Source organism: Heteronotia binoei, chromosome 18 (genome assembly GCF_032191835.1).
Source record: "Heteronotia binoei isolate CCM8104 ecotype False Entrance Well chromosome 18, APGP_CSIRO_Hbin_v1, whole genome shotgun sequence".
NCBI classification, from domain to species: Eukaryota; Metazoa; Chordata; class Lepidosauria; order Squamata; family Gekkonidae; genus Heteronotia; species Heteronotia binoei.
Window position 1 is genome coordinate 13784725 of NC_083240.1, and position 14216 is coordinate 13798940.

A 14216-nucleotide genomic window follows, 5' to 3' on the forward strand; every position below is an offset into this window, starting at 1 on the left:
AATTTTGCTGAATAAGATTTGACAAACTTTCAAATATTTTCCCCCACAAAAAATGGGAAAACGACCAAAACTAAAGCAGACAGATGGAAATCTTCCTCATGCCACTGTGGCCACAAAGGAGAAAGTAATGTCAAAAGTACAACGGGAGTAAGGTTTTATTATGGCAATTCTAATTCAAGAAGCATTTCAAGGTAGATGCTGAGCCGATAGAATTGAGTACACCTTCTGGTGATGTCAGAGGTGTGTGGCAGATGCAAGTGAGTTGTGCTGATGAGCTCTGGCATCCCTTTTTCTACAAAATGACCCCTGCCTCCAGTACTCCCAGGCTTCTACACCTGAGTGTAACCTTCAAATGGGGCTTATGTGCACACAAGTCCAACGTGCAGCCTTCTACAAAGTTACTCCAGTTGAAGCCTATTTGTATCAACAGGCTTTGAGTGGAGTAACCACATAGACTGCACAATGAGTCTCTGTGTGTCTGTTACTGATCCATTTCTGCCCCTATTTTTTTCCATCGCCTTGTTGATTTTATTCATGGGAGTTGATAACAATGATGTTTTTTCAAGGCTCAGGGCCCCTCCTGGGCAGGTAGATTTCAGAGCAGGTAAGACGCCACTTGCAGCTGCTGGAATGGCCTTGGGTCAGCCATAGCTCTGGCTGAGGTTGTTCTTGAAAGGGCAGCTGCCGTGAGAGCCCTCTCCGGCCCCACCCACCTCACAGGGTGTCTGTTGTGGGGGAGGAAGATAAAGGAGATTGTGAGTCGCTCTGAGACTTTGAGTGGAGGGCGGGATATAAATCCAATGTCTTCTTCTTCTTCTATTACACCATCAACCAGGTCTACCACCACCTTGGCTTTTGATTTAATGGCGGCTGAGCCCAAACATTGCCACTGGTACAAATTCATCACAGAGCACATGTCACCCACATCCCAGCCACATACTATACGCATAATCTTATGAGCCACAAAAAGGGGAACAAAACTAGGGCTATTTCTGTAGGGAAAGCCCAGCAGGAACTCATTCGCATATTAGGCCACCCCCCTGACACATCATTGTTTCATGTGGGGCTTTTTTGCAGAAAAAGCCCAGTAATGACTCATTTGCATATTAAGCCACAACCTCTGATGCCAAGCCAGCCGGAACTATGTTCCTGTGCATTCCTGCTAAAAAAAAAAGCCCTGAACAAAACTGGCAAACAGAGCCAGTTTGGTGTAGTGGTTAAGTGCGCGGACTCTTATCTGGGAAAACCGAGTTTGATTCCCCACTCCTCCACTTGCACCTGCTGAGATGGCCTTGGGTCAGCCAAAGCTTTCATAGAAGCTGTCTTTGAAAGAGCAGCTGCTGTAAAAGCACTCTCAGCCCCACCTACCTCACAGGGTGTTTGTTGTGGATGGGGGGAAGGTAGAGGAGATTGTGACCGCTCTGAGACTCTGAGATTCAGAGTATAGGGCGGGATATAAATCCAAATCTTCTTCTATTTTATTTCTGAAAGAATGTAAATAGATAGGATTGCCAACTCGAGGTCAGAAAATGCTTGGAGATTTTGGGGGTGGAGCTTGGAGAGGGAAAAGTTTGGAGAGTGGAAGGACCTCAACTGGATATAATGCCAACATCAATGTTCCACTCATTCTGTGTAATCTGCCTTCAGTCCAAGGCAGACTATAAAGTAAGTGAATAAATCAGGGGTGGAATTCTAGCAGGACCTCCTTTGCATATTAGGCCACACCCCCTGATGTAGCCAATCCTCCAAGAGCTCACAAGGCTCTTTTTTGTAAGCTCTTGGAGGACTGGTTACATCAGGGGTGTGGCCTAATATGCAAAGAATTCCTGCTAGAATTCCACTCCTGGAATAATTTTTTTTTAATCCTCCAAAGCAGCCATTTTCTCCAGAGGAACTCATCTTTGTCATCTACAGTTGTAATTCTGAGAGACCTCTAGGTCCCACCTGGAAGTTGGCAACCCTACAAAATAGATGATAGGCTTATAGCTTGGGCCAAAACACCCCTGCGATCCATTGAGCTCCCTATTATCTTTGTCTTTTTTTCCCCCTTCTTTCTCTCTCTCCATCTATTTTTCACATGTTTATCCTCTGAGAAGCTATGGGCAATGCTGGTGGTTTACTTCTCTTACTACTAACTTGTGAGGCAGATCAGGCTGCTGGACTAGTAGACCACGAAGGGACCTTCAAGGCCCTCTGGGCCTGTTTCTCTTTCTTCCATCCCCCAAGGCTAATGTCACCTAAAGTATACAACAAGGAGCTGTTCACACTGTAAATTAGTAAAAACCTGGGGCTTGCAAAGTGTTCCTATCCTTGGTGTGAAAATAGTGATTTTGAGGGATCTCTCCTAAAATGGATGTTGAGAGACCTCTACTAATAGGGATATTGAGGGATCACTACTAGTAGAGATGTTGAGGAATTGCTACTAATAGGTATATTGAAGGATCTCTACTAATAGGGATATTGAGGGATCTGTACTAGGGATATTGAGGAATCACTACTAATAGGGATGTTGAGGGATCTCTACTAATAGTGATGTTGAGCGATCTCTACTAATAGTGATGTTGAGGGATCACTACTCCAAGATGAGATGTATTCATGTTGGGTGTGGACAAGAAATTCTGCATCAGTGGAACTGACACACATGGGAAGACAGGAAGATAGCTTATGCTTTGAACAAGATACATATGAAAGCACTGTCAAGTTAAAATGACTGATTGCAACCCCAACAAGGACCTTTCAAGGCAGTTGAGAAGCAGAGGTAGTTTTCCATTGCCTTCTTTGGTAGAGTCTTCTTTGGTGATCACCCATCCAAGTACCAACCCAGCTTAGCTTTCCTCCCTTGGCCAAAATAAACATTCACAAAGTTTGAGGAATGCTATAATTCAGGCAGCGGGTTACTGACTGATGAAATAAAGTACTTGAAAGCCTGTGTGGTCTAGTGGTTAGATTGGTGGACTAAGATCTCAGAGATGCAGATTGAAATCTCTCCACTCAGTCATGGAAACTTGCTGGTTGACCTTGGGCCAGTCACCTGTCCTCACAGCATTTCAGCTGTGATTTTGTAAACTGCTTTGGGTTCACTGGGGGGAAAAGTGGGGTATAAGTGTCTAAATAAATAAATATTTCCTTCCAGAAGGCATTTATGGCATTCACTGCAACCATGTGTGATGGAAAGCCACTAGCTGACATGGCTTTAGAAAAGGAGTCCATTTAATGGATTAGTCTATCTGTGGCTCTAAATGGAATGTTTATATTCAGAGACCGTAAATCTTTGAGGAACAGAGAGATAAACAACAGGCAGACTGGTGCCTTTATACCCAGTTTGCAAGTCTTCTAAGAAGATCTATTTAGCACTTGTTGGATATAATATGCTGGGTTGAGTAGTTTGGTGTAGTGGGAGAACTGGATTTGATTCCCCACTCCTTCACTTGCAGCTGCTGGAATGGCCTTGGGTCATTGAAGAGCTCTCTCAGCCCCACCTACCTCACAAGGTGTCTGTGTGGGGGAGGAAGGTAAAAGAGATTGTAAGCCACCCTGAGATTCAGAGTGAAGGGCGGGATATAAATCCATCACCATCACCATCACCATCACCATCACCATCACCTTCTTCTTCTTCTTCTTCTTCTTCTTCTTCTTCTTCTTCTTCTTCTTCTTCTTCTTCTTCTTCTTCTTCTTCTTCTTCTTCTTCTTCTTCTTCTTCTTCTTCTTCTTCTTCTTCTTCTTCTTCTTCTTCATTGTGATAGGATTGCAGTCCAAATGACAGAGCAGACTATCTGTTAAAATAATAATGGCTTTTTGTACAGATTATGCTTGGACAGAAGCCATTTCACCCCTTTTCTTTGGTTCCCATTTTGAGGGATCATTTAATTTTTTTAAAAAAAATTGGCAATGCTAGAGAATCAACGTTGCCTGCCTTCATCTTGTATACTTTTTAAAAAATCTCCATGAAAGCTCAAAGTAGTCCTGAGATGATTCGCTTCTCAGCTTTCCCACAAAATAGAGGGGAAGGAATAAAGGCCTCTGCGGCCAACATCTGTCTTGAACAAAGAGATAAGCCCATTCAGACCCACACAATGAATACTATGGGGCTGGCTCTTTCCCTGACCCCTTTCCCTTCCTGACAACGGCCTGTTAAAGAACAGCAATCGCTTTAGTCTTCCCCCCCCTAAATTAGAAAGTGGTCCCAGGGCTTGTTGAATGATAACTTCAGGGTTCCCTCCAGCCTTCTGTTACTTGGCCTCTCAGCATCATTGAAGTTTGGGCCTAAAATGGGTGTCGAGGCCTAGGGCTTTAAGCCTAGAGTTAGGATTGTCAGATTCTAGAAAGAGCCTGGAGTTCTCCCAGAATTACAACAAAGATAAGCTCTCCTGGAACTAAGGATGCCAACTCCAGGTTGGGAAATTCCTGGAGATACAGAGGCAGCAATTGAGGAGGGGAGGGCTGCCAAATCCTCCTAGGCTACCAGTTCAGGTTGCCAGGTCCAATTCAAGAAATATCTGGGGACTTTGGGGGTGGAGCCAGGAGATATTGGGGGTGGAGCCAGGGGCAAGGTTGTGACAAGCATAATTGAACTCCAAAGGGAGTTCTGGTCATCACATTCTGCACACCTTTTAAATGCTTTGCCTCTATTTGGAAATAATGAAGGATAGGGGCACATTGTGTGGGGGCTCACAGAAATGGACCCCCTGGTCTAATCTTTTGAAACTTGGGGAGTGTTTTGAAGAGAAGCACCAGATGCTATGTTGAAAAGTTGGTGCCTCTACCTAAAAAAAATCCCCCACAGAGCCTCCAATACTTACAGATAAATTCTCCATTATAACCTATTGGAACCATTCTCCATAGGATATAATGGAGTGCCCAGCAGACATTTCCTTCCCCCCATTTTCTGATGACCCTGAAGCAGGGGGAGGGCCTCCAAACCAGGGGATCCCCTGCCACCAACTGGGGATTAGGGACTGGGGAGATCAGTTGTAAAAGTGGGAGCTCTCCAGGCCTCACCTGGAGGCTGGCAACTGTAGTACCCTCCAAAGCAGCCACTTTCTTCAGAGAACCAAAATCTATAGTGTGGAAATCAGTTGTTATTCCTGGAGATTTCTAGGAGGTTGATAAGTCCAGGAAGAAATAGCAAGTTTGTAGGGTAGGCTCCACTGTATCCCTGTGGAGCTCCTTTGCCCAAAGATTTATCAAAATGGAGATTTGGGGGTCGAAAGACCAGGGATGAGAAATTCAGATTCCCAACCCTAGCCAAAATAAAAAATGGAATTTGAATTCAAACCTTCCTGGTTTGAGTCCGCTATACCTGGCCTTGTTCTCACTGTCAGACGCTTATCTGGGAGAACCAGGTTTGATTCCCCACTCCTCCACTTACAGCTGCTGGAATGGCCTTGGGTCAGCCATAGCTCTCGTAGTTGTTGTCCTTGAAAGAGCAGCTGCTGTAAGAGCTCTCTCAGCCCCATCCACCTTACAGGGTGTCTGTTGTGGGCGGGGGGAGGGGGGGAAGGTAAAGGAGATTGTAAGCCGCTCTGAGACTCTGAGATTCAGAGTATAGGGTAGGATATAAATCCAATTTCTTCTTCTTCTTCTTCTTGTGATTGGGATCTTCCGAGGAAGAAATCAGAGACTGACAGCTAGCTCAGTGATGGAGCTGGTTAAAGAGACTCAGGTGGTGTCAAAGAGCGTGTCTCTCCCACCTTCGGAGTGGCAGCCCCCTGACCCTCTTTGCTGGATGGCAACTACTAACCAGATGGTCTTTTGGGAGTTGGACTTTTCCCCTCGAATGCATTGAGGCTCAAGGAGTGTCGCTAATGTAGCCCGTAGTCACAAGGCACGCTTCTATTGTCCGAGTGTGGAGGGGGACAGTGTGGGAAACTCAGTGGAATTCAAACCCACACAGCCTGGTGCTAATAACTCTTTTGTAGGGATTGCACTTCTAACAATATGCCGTGAACTCACGTGGTTCCCTCAGCCTGGGCTGGAAAAAATGCAAGGGAAACAGACATTTTCTCAGGCACCCTCCTTTACCAAGAGGGGAATCAAAGAGACGAGCATAAGGCGAAAGCAGACTTCGCTAATGAAAGACGAAGCTTGGAATTCAGTAGATTAATAGGACCAAAGATATTTCCATCTGCGGTTTCTGGTTTTTCATTCCACCTGTTCTGATCTGAAAATTCTATTCTGGTTGTGGTTTTTCACCATTTCCAGTTCCCTCGCAGCACATATCATCTATAAAATGTACACAATTAAACATTGCTTGTGCACTAATATATTGGCCTTTTAAATCCCGTACACCGTTCTGGACTTAGTTTGTCAGCGTGAAGATCAAAACATCTGCATAGAAGGGCCATGTGTGGATAGAGGAGGTTTTTCTACAAGAAGAAGAACTGCAGATTCATACCCCGCCCTTCTCTCTGAATCAGAGACTCAGAGTGGCCTACAATCTCCCATATCTTCTCTCTCCACAACAGACATCAGGGGGTGTGGCCTAATATGCAAATGAGTTCCTGCTGGGCTTTTTCTACAAAAATAGCCCTGCAAGCAAACGGTTGTCATTTTGGAGTTGCTAGGCAACACATAATGCCAACAGAAAGAAAGGTAGGGAACAGATGAAACACAGGAAGGGGAATGAAAAGTAAAGCTTGCAATGAAACTTGCAGCAGAAGATCTATGGTGGGAAGAAAGTGCATGTCATTGGGTGAGGTAGAAAAGTGCAGATGTGAAAAAGAAAAGAAAAAAGAATGGTGCATAACTGAGCGGGAGGGGGGAAGTGTGCAAGGGGGGTCTGGATGGGAGAACCAGTGTAACAGGGGAGCAAGGGCCAGTGGAGGTTCCTGTTTCCCCTTCTCCATGACTCTTTGTGGGTCTCTAGCTTGTTATATGCATTAAAGCATGCATAGTTTATATTTTTAATGCAGTACAGTACACATAGAAAATGCAAACAAATCTACAAACCCAACAGCAAGGAGTAGAGAATTGAAGTTGTTTGCAAACATATAAATGGAAACAAAACAGAGATCGTTTGCTCATCTCTAGATCCAAAGGAAGTCCCCCGCTACTAACATGAGATGGGCTCACCCAGTCCAAGAAGCCACGCCCTCAGTGTGCAAGACCTGAGCAAGGCTGTCAATGAGAGGATGTTTGGAGGTTTTTTTGTTCATAGCATAACGGTCACTATAAGTTGGGAGTGACTTAATGACACACACACACACATCACTAATGAATACAATGTGTGAGTGCAACAGGATTTTAAAAAAAATAAAAAATGGCCTTTCTTTCTCACAAACTGAATGATGCTTTCCACATGGCTCTCCTGTTCATGGAGAAAAGTAAGAAGAATTATAGACCATCTTCCTTCCCTGCCCACCGCACAGGCCTGTCCCTCTACCAATGCTCCTGCACGTACCCACTGAAGATTTTACTTGGGGGTGGTATTTTTATTGTGTGTGTGTGTGTGTGTGTGTACATGTACACACACACACCTGGAAGTCCACACCTGGAAGTCATGGTGACCTCTGGTGATTGATCCCTACTGGGGACATGGAAGATATTCAGAGAAGTGACTGGATAAAGCCTGGCCCTGGCTCCCAGCTCTGGTATTCCTTGGTGGTCTCCCATCCAAGTACTTGCCAGAGTTGACCCTGTTTAGTTTCTGAGATCTGATGAGATCAGGCTAGCCTGGGCTATCCAGGTCAGAGCTGAAGGTTTTACTTTATATATTCAGTTTATATATTTATATCACGCTTTCCCCCCATTATGGACCCAAAGTGGCTAACAGTGTTCTCAGCTTCCTCCATTTTACCCATGCAATAACCCTGTGAGCTAGCTAGGATTGCCAAGTCCAACTCAAGAAATATCTGGGGACTTTGGGGGTACAGCCAGGAGACTTTGGGGTTGAGCCAGAAGCAAGGCTGTGACAAGCACAATTGAACCTCAAAAGTAGTTCTGGCAATCATATTTAAAGGGACTGTGCTCTTTTAAAATGCCTTCCATAGGAAATAATGGAGGATAGGGGCACCTTCTTTGGGGGCTCATAGAACTGGACCCCCTGGTCTAATCTTTTTGAAACTTGGGGGGTGTTTCTTCTTGAAACTTGGGGAGGAGAGGCACGGGATGCTATGCTGAAAATGTGGTGCCTCTACCTCAAAAAACAGTGCCTCTGAAGCCCCAGATATCCACGGATCAATTTTCCATTATACCCTATGGGAATCGATCTCCATAAGATATAACTGAGTTTCCAGCAGACATTTCCCTCCCTTCCCCTACTTTCTGAAGACTTTGAAGTGGGGGGGGGGGAGACTCCAAATCAGGGGATCCCCTGCCTTCACCTGGGGATTGGCAACCTTAGACCTAGCTTAGGATGAGAGAGAGAGAGAGAGAGAGCAACTGCCCAAGGTCACTTAGCAAGCTTCCATGGTAGATTGGGATTTGAACCTGAACCTTTCAAATCCTGGTTTGACATTCTAACCAGTTCACCATGTTGGCTCTTAAACTTAACATATGTGTATACCATATGGAATTGTGTTGGTCCAACTTGTGCAAGTGATTGCCAGACTTTGTCTAGAATACCAGCTGCACCATCCTATGTGAATATGCAAGAGGTATTGGAGGTGAGACAGACAAGCACACTGAGTGGACTAGGAGGTAGGGTTCCCAACTGCCATGGCCAATGTCAGGAGATTTGGAGGACCGTGTTGGGGTGAAAACTATAACCGTTTTCCCACTGAGCTTACCTCGGAGCGACGTCCCTCTTCACCGCGCAGTGTCTGTGCGGATTTCCCACCAACTGCTCCGAGGCTGCTCCGAGGAACCAGGAAGTTCCCGACCTTTTGCGTCTCAAATGGAAACCACTAAAAACCAGTTTATGTTAGCGACACAAAAGCCGTGACTCTACTTGGTTACTCGGAGCAGCCTCGGAGCAGTTGGTGGGAAATCCGTGCAGACGCTGCGCGGTGAAGAGGGACGTCGCTCCGAGGTAAGCTCAGTGGGAAAATGGCCTATGTTTGGAGAGGATGTTGTGACACTTCTGGGTCAAACTGTAGGCTTCCTTCCCCAGTCTCTGTGGTCTTTATCATAGAGATCAGGGGAAATTCCTAGAGCATCACTATGTAGAGGCCATTATTTTCTTCTGTTCCTCAATTCCTTAGGGGTGCAAAATGGGTTTGTGCACACACACATCTGTATTTTTATACACAAACCATGTTAGTACCAAACATGTGTCAGGTGCTGTCAACACCACTTCTTGCTAGGGTTGCCATCGTTCAGGTGGGGACTGAAGGGCCCCCAGAATTACAACTGATCTCCAGGCTACATTGATCGCTTATTTATTTATTATTTCTTTATTTAAAACATTTACTCCAGAAGATGGCTGCTTTGGAAGGCAGACTGTATGGCATTACACCCTACCAAGGTCCCTTCTGTTCTTGAACACCACCCTCCCGGATTCCACCCACCCTCAAGTTTCCAGGTATTTCTGAACCCAGAGCCAACCCTAGCTGAGATCCCCCCCCCTTCACCAAAACCTGCCTTCCCAGACTCCGTGGCCAAATCTCCAGGAATTTCCCAGCATAGTGCTGGCAACCCTACCTTCTTCTAGAGGACTTACAGCCCTTAAGTGCCAGGGTTATCTCTTCCACACTTCCGGTTTAGCTCAAACGCAACAAATACATCTCTCTAAAAAAAAAAAATCCATCCCATCCCCTTCGCCTTTGCTCTCTCACTCGTGGAAATTCCCACAAGTCCTCTCTATCCGGCACACAAGAGGGATTTATTATTTCCTGGTTTATTGACTCTGAAAGGCCCGGGGGATTATGGCTGCTTTGCACATGAATTGCCGGAGTGTGTTGTACAAAAGTCCAGGGCTGTGGGATAATGTATTTGGATGTGGGAAAGAGCTGACCCTCCGGGGAAGCAGACTGGTGCCTGATGGTAAGAATCAATTACGTTTCAAAAGAACACGTTGCCCTGGGCGCAAAGGCTGGGCTCGGCCAACACAGTCAGGAAGGAGGGAAATCCCTCCCCGGATCCGTGCCTTCTCCTGCTGTATGATGTATGCTGTTAAGACTCCTCTTATATTGCTATCATGTTAAGACTCCTCTTATATTGCTATCATGTTAAGTGCCTGAAATTTAATTATTATTAGCAGGGCTTTTTTTTGTAGAAAAAGCCCATCAGGAACTCATTGGCATATTAGGCCACCCCCCCCCCCGATGTCACCATTGTTTCACATAGAGATTTTTGGTTGAAAAAGCCCAGCAGGAACTCATTGGCATATTAGGCCACACCCCCTGATGTCACCATTGTTTCACACAGATTTTTGGTTGAAAAAGCTTAGCAGAAACTCATTTGCATATTAGGCCACACCCCTGATGCCAAGCCAGCTGGAACTGAGTTCCTGTGCGTTCCTGCTCAGGAAAAAAAAAAAAAAAAAAACCCTGATTATTAGTAGGCTTGAACAGACCTAAGGAATCTAGCCATCTGGTTTTACTGCTGTTATACTGTAGGTTGTAAATTGTTTTATGGTTTGATGAAACTGATGTATATGTTCTTATGCTGCTACCTGCCCTTAGCCTGCCTTGGTGGAATGGGCAGGAGATAAATCCCCAAATTAAATTAAATTCTTTCCACATTGTTCCTTCCACTAGCTTGCAGAAAAGAAAGAAAGATTACACGCACATAGAAATTATGTTTCTGAAAGTGCTGTTCTAAGCAGAATTACACCCTTTTTGAAGTCAAAGGTATAATCACAGTGCAGTTCTAAACAGTCACACCCAGTGTTCCCTCTAAGCTGAGTTGTGCGAGCTAGCTCACAGGTTTTTAGCCTCCAGCTCACAGGTTTTTGCCTTGGCTCAGGAAGGATGAGCCCAGAGCACAATGATTTATGCAGTCGCTCACAGCTTTAATGTCAGTAGCTCAGAACTTTAATACCAGTAGCTCATAAAGTAGAATTTTTGCTCACAAGAATTTTAGCTCACATTAACTTCAGTTAGGGTTTACCCACCTCAAGCAGAGACCTGGAGATCTCCTGGAATTACAGCTGGTTACTATGTTTGGAGAGGATGTTGTGACACTTCTGGGTCAAACTGTAGGCTTCCTTCCCCAGTCTCTGTGATCTTTACCATAGAGATCAGGGGAAATTCCTAGAGCATCACTATGTAGAGGCCATTATTTTCTTCTGTTCCTCAATTCCTTAGGGGTGCAAAATGGGTTTCCCTGGAGAAAAGACATGCTTTGGAGGCTGGATTCTATGATATTATACCCCTTCTGAAGTCCCTCCCCCCAAATCTCCAGGTATTTCCCAACCTGGAGTTGGTAACCCTAACTTCAGTGTATTTAGAAGGCTGTCGTTCTGTTCAGGATTGCACTGTGTGTGAGAGTCTCTTTCTGCACCTTTGAAGTTTCTCTTACTGCAATGAAACACTATCAAAGACATTGCCTCTACCCACACATATGAACATATGAAGCTGCCTTCTACTGAATCAGACCCCCCTCGGTCCATCAAAGTCAGTATTGTCTACTCAGAAAACTGGCAGTGGCTCTCCAGGGTCTCAAGCTGAGGTTTATTATGGCTATTTGCCTGGACCCTTTTTAGTTGGAGATGCTGGGGATTGAACCTGGGACCTTTTGCTTACCAAGCAGATGCTCTACCACTGAGCCACCGTCCCTCCCTCTTCCACACAGCACATTACTATCCCACCCTTCTTCCAAAGCAATAGTTGGTCTTCCATTTTATCCTCACAACAACCTTATCAGGCAGATTAACCTGAGTGAGAATGAGCAACTCGAGGTGATGATGATGATTTACAAAATATATACCTCTTGCCTCAGGGGGATGACCCAGCAAGCTTCAAGCAAGAACAGCGAGAATTTGAACCCGACTCTCCGCTTTCCCCACACCCGACACAAACTACTAAGCCATCCACTCAAGAGATCCATTTTCCAGAGATTTAATAAAAGTCTGAATAGACAATGTTGGGATAGGCAGGCCAATAAGAAGCTATGAATAGCCCTGCTGAATCAGGCCAGTGGTCCATCTCGTCCAGCATCCTGTCTCATGCAGTGGCCAACCAGTTCATCTGGATGGTCAACAGCAGGGCAAAGAGAGCAAGGCTTTCATAGGAACATCAGAAGAGCCCTGCTGGATCAGACCAGTGGTCCATCTCATCCAGCATCCTGTCTCACACAGTGGCCAACTGGTTCCTCTGGATAGCCAACAACAGGGCATAGAGGTCTTCCCCTGAAGTTCCCTCCCAGCTCTGGGATTCAGAGAATGACTGCCTCTGAACATGGAAGTTCCCTTTAGTCACTAGTTTGGTATAGTGGTTAAGTGTGTGGACTCTTATCTGGGAGAACCTGGTTTGATTCCCCACTCCTCCACTTGTACCTGCTGGAATGACCTTGGGTCAGCCATAGCTTTCACAGGAGTTGTCCTTGAAAGGGCAGCTTCTGTGAGAGCTCTCTCAGCCCCACCTACCTCACAGGTGTTTGTTTTGGGGAAGGAAGGTAAAGGAGATTGTGAGCCGCTCTGAGACTTTGTTTCAGAGTGGAGGGCGGGATACAAATCCAATATCTTCTCTTCTTCTGCTATGGCTAGTAGCCACTGATAGGCCTCTCTTCCACAAATCTATCTAATAATGCCTTGGTTCACTACAAGGCGGTGTCATGTGTTCACATGTTCAAGATCTTACACTTGGCCATGTTTGATCCCATTCTCCACCTATCGCTTGTCTCGTTCCGGTTATCCTAGTTTTTGAGGTAACCAATGAGCCTGGAACACCAGCTTTATGTGTTTGGATGCTGCCTGAAACCTTTAAAAAGCTCTGAGACTGTTAAACTGTCAATGGGCCTTTTTTCTTCTTCCTCCCTGACTGCCCCCAGCCTCCCCAGCCAGATGTTAAGCCCTCAAGAGAGAGAAAGGAATTACTTTCCCAAGTCTCTCAGCCTGCCTTGACAGCCCATGATCAACGGCTCTTCCCCCCACCACCGCCACAAACAGTAAATGCTATGCAGATGGTCTCCCCAAAGCTCAGCTTTGCCCCACACACAAAAGAAAGTCAAATACCATTTCTAATTCAAGTTGTAGCCTGGCACACTTCCTTTCTCCTCAGACTTCAATGCCTTGAATAGGGACGCAGTGTGGGAAACTCAAACCAACCCGACACTCACAGACCTGGCCTCAACTCCACATCTGCCTGTGGCCAACAGACACAGAGTGAGGAGGGGGGAAAACCCCAGATTAAATGAGAGTAGGAAGGGGGGGAGAGAGAGCTGTAGAAAGAGCGGGAAGCCATTGGTAACAATGGAAATGAACCTGCAAAGACAAGAAAGTATATGTGTGGGGGGGGGGAATTTTTTTAAACATCCTTTATTGCCCAGAACCTTTGGAACACCTTTCCTGTGAGGAAAGGCTAGAGAGAGAGGGGCTTTTCAGTCTAGAAAAAAAGGTGGCTAAGATGGAGACAGGACTAGAGTTTTATAAATTCAGGTGAGTAACAGTGTTGGTCTGAAACAATTGAACAAAGTTTGAGTCCAGTGGCACCTTTAAGACCAACCAAGTTTAATTCTGGGTATATCTAACAAAGTTTAATTCTGGGTATAAGCTTCCGTGTGCATGCACACTTCTTCAGATACAAATTATGCATAGGGTAGAGAGAGGGCTGCCAAGCTCCTGCTAGGGGGGTGGGGGATCCCCCAGTTTGGAGTGCCACAATCCACTGGCATGGATCAGGCTGCTGGGGGGATCCCTGCCCCCAAAGAGCCCTGTCACAACACAATGTGCCCTGTGTGATGATGTCACCCAGATGTGATGTCATCGTGCCGGGCATGTCATGCCAGGGATGCTCTAGGATTTGCAGTAAAACTCTATGGTACCTTGGAGTTTTATCATGAATCCCAGAGTATCCCCAGCATGCCCTAGGTAGAGAAAGTAAATAGAGGGAGCTTTCTGTCCCTCCCCCCCCCAATAGTAGTAGTAGAAGAAGAAGATATTGGATTTATATCCCGCCCTCCACTCCGAAGAGTCTCAGAGCGGCTCACAATCTCCTTTACCTTCTTCCCCCACAACAGACACCCTGTGAGGTGGGTGGGGCTGGAGAGGGCTCTCACAGCAGCTGCCCTTTCAAGGACAACCTCTGCCAGAGCTATGGCTGACCCAAGGCCATACTAGCAGGTGCAAGTGGAGGAGTGGGGAATCAAACCCAGATAAGAGTCCGCACACTTAACCA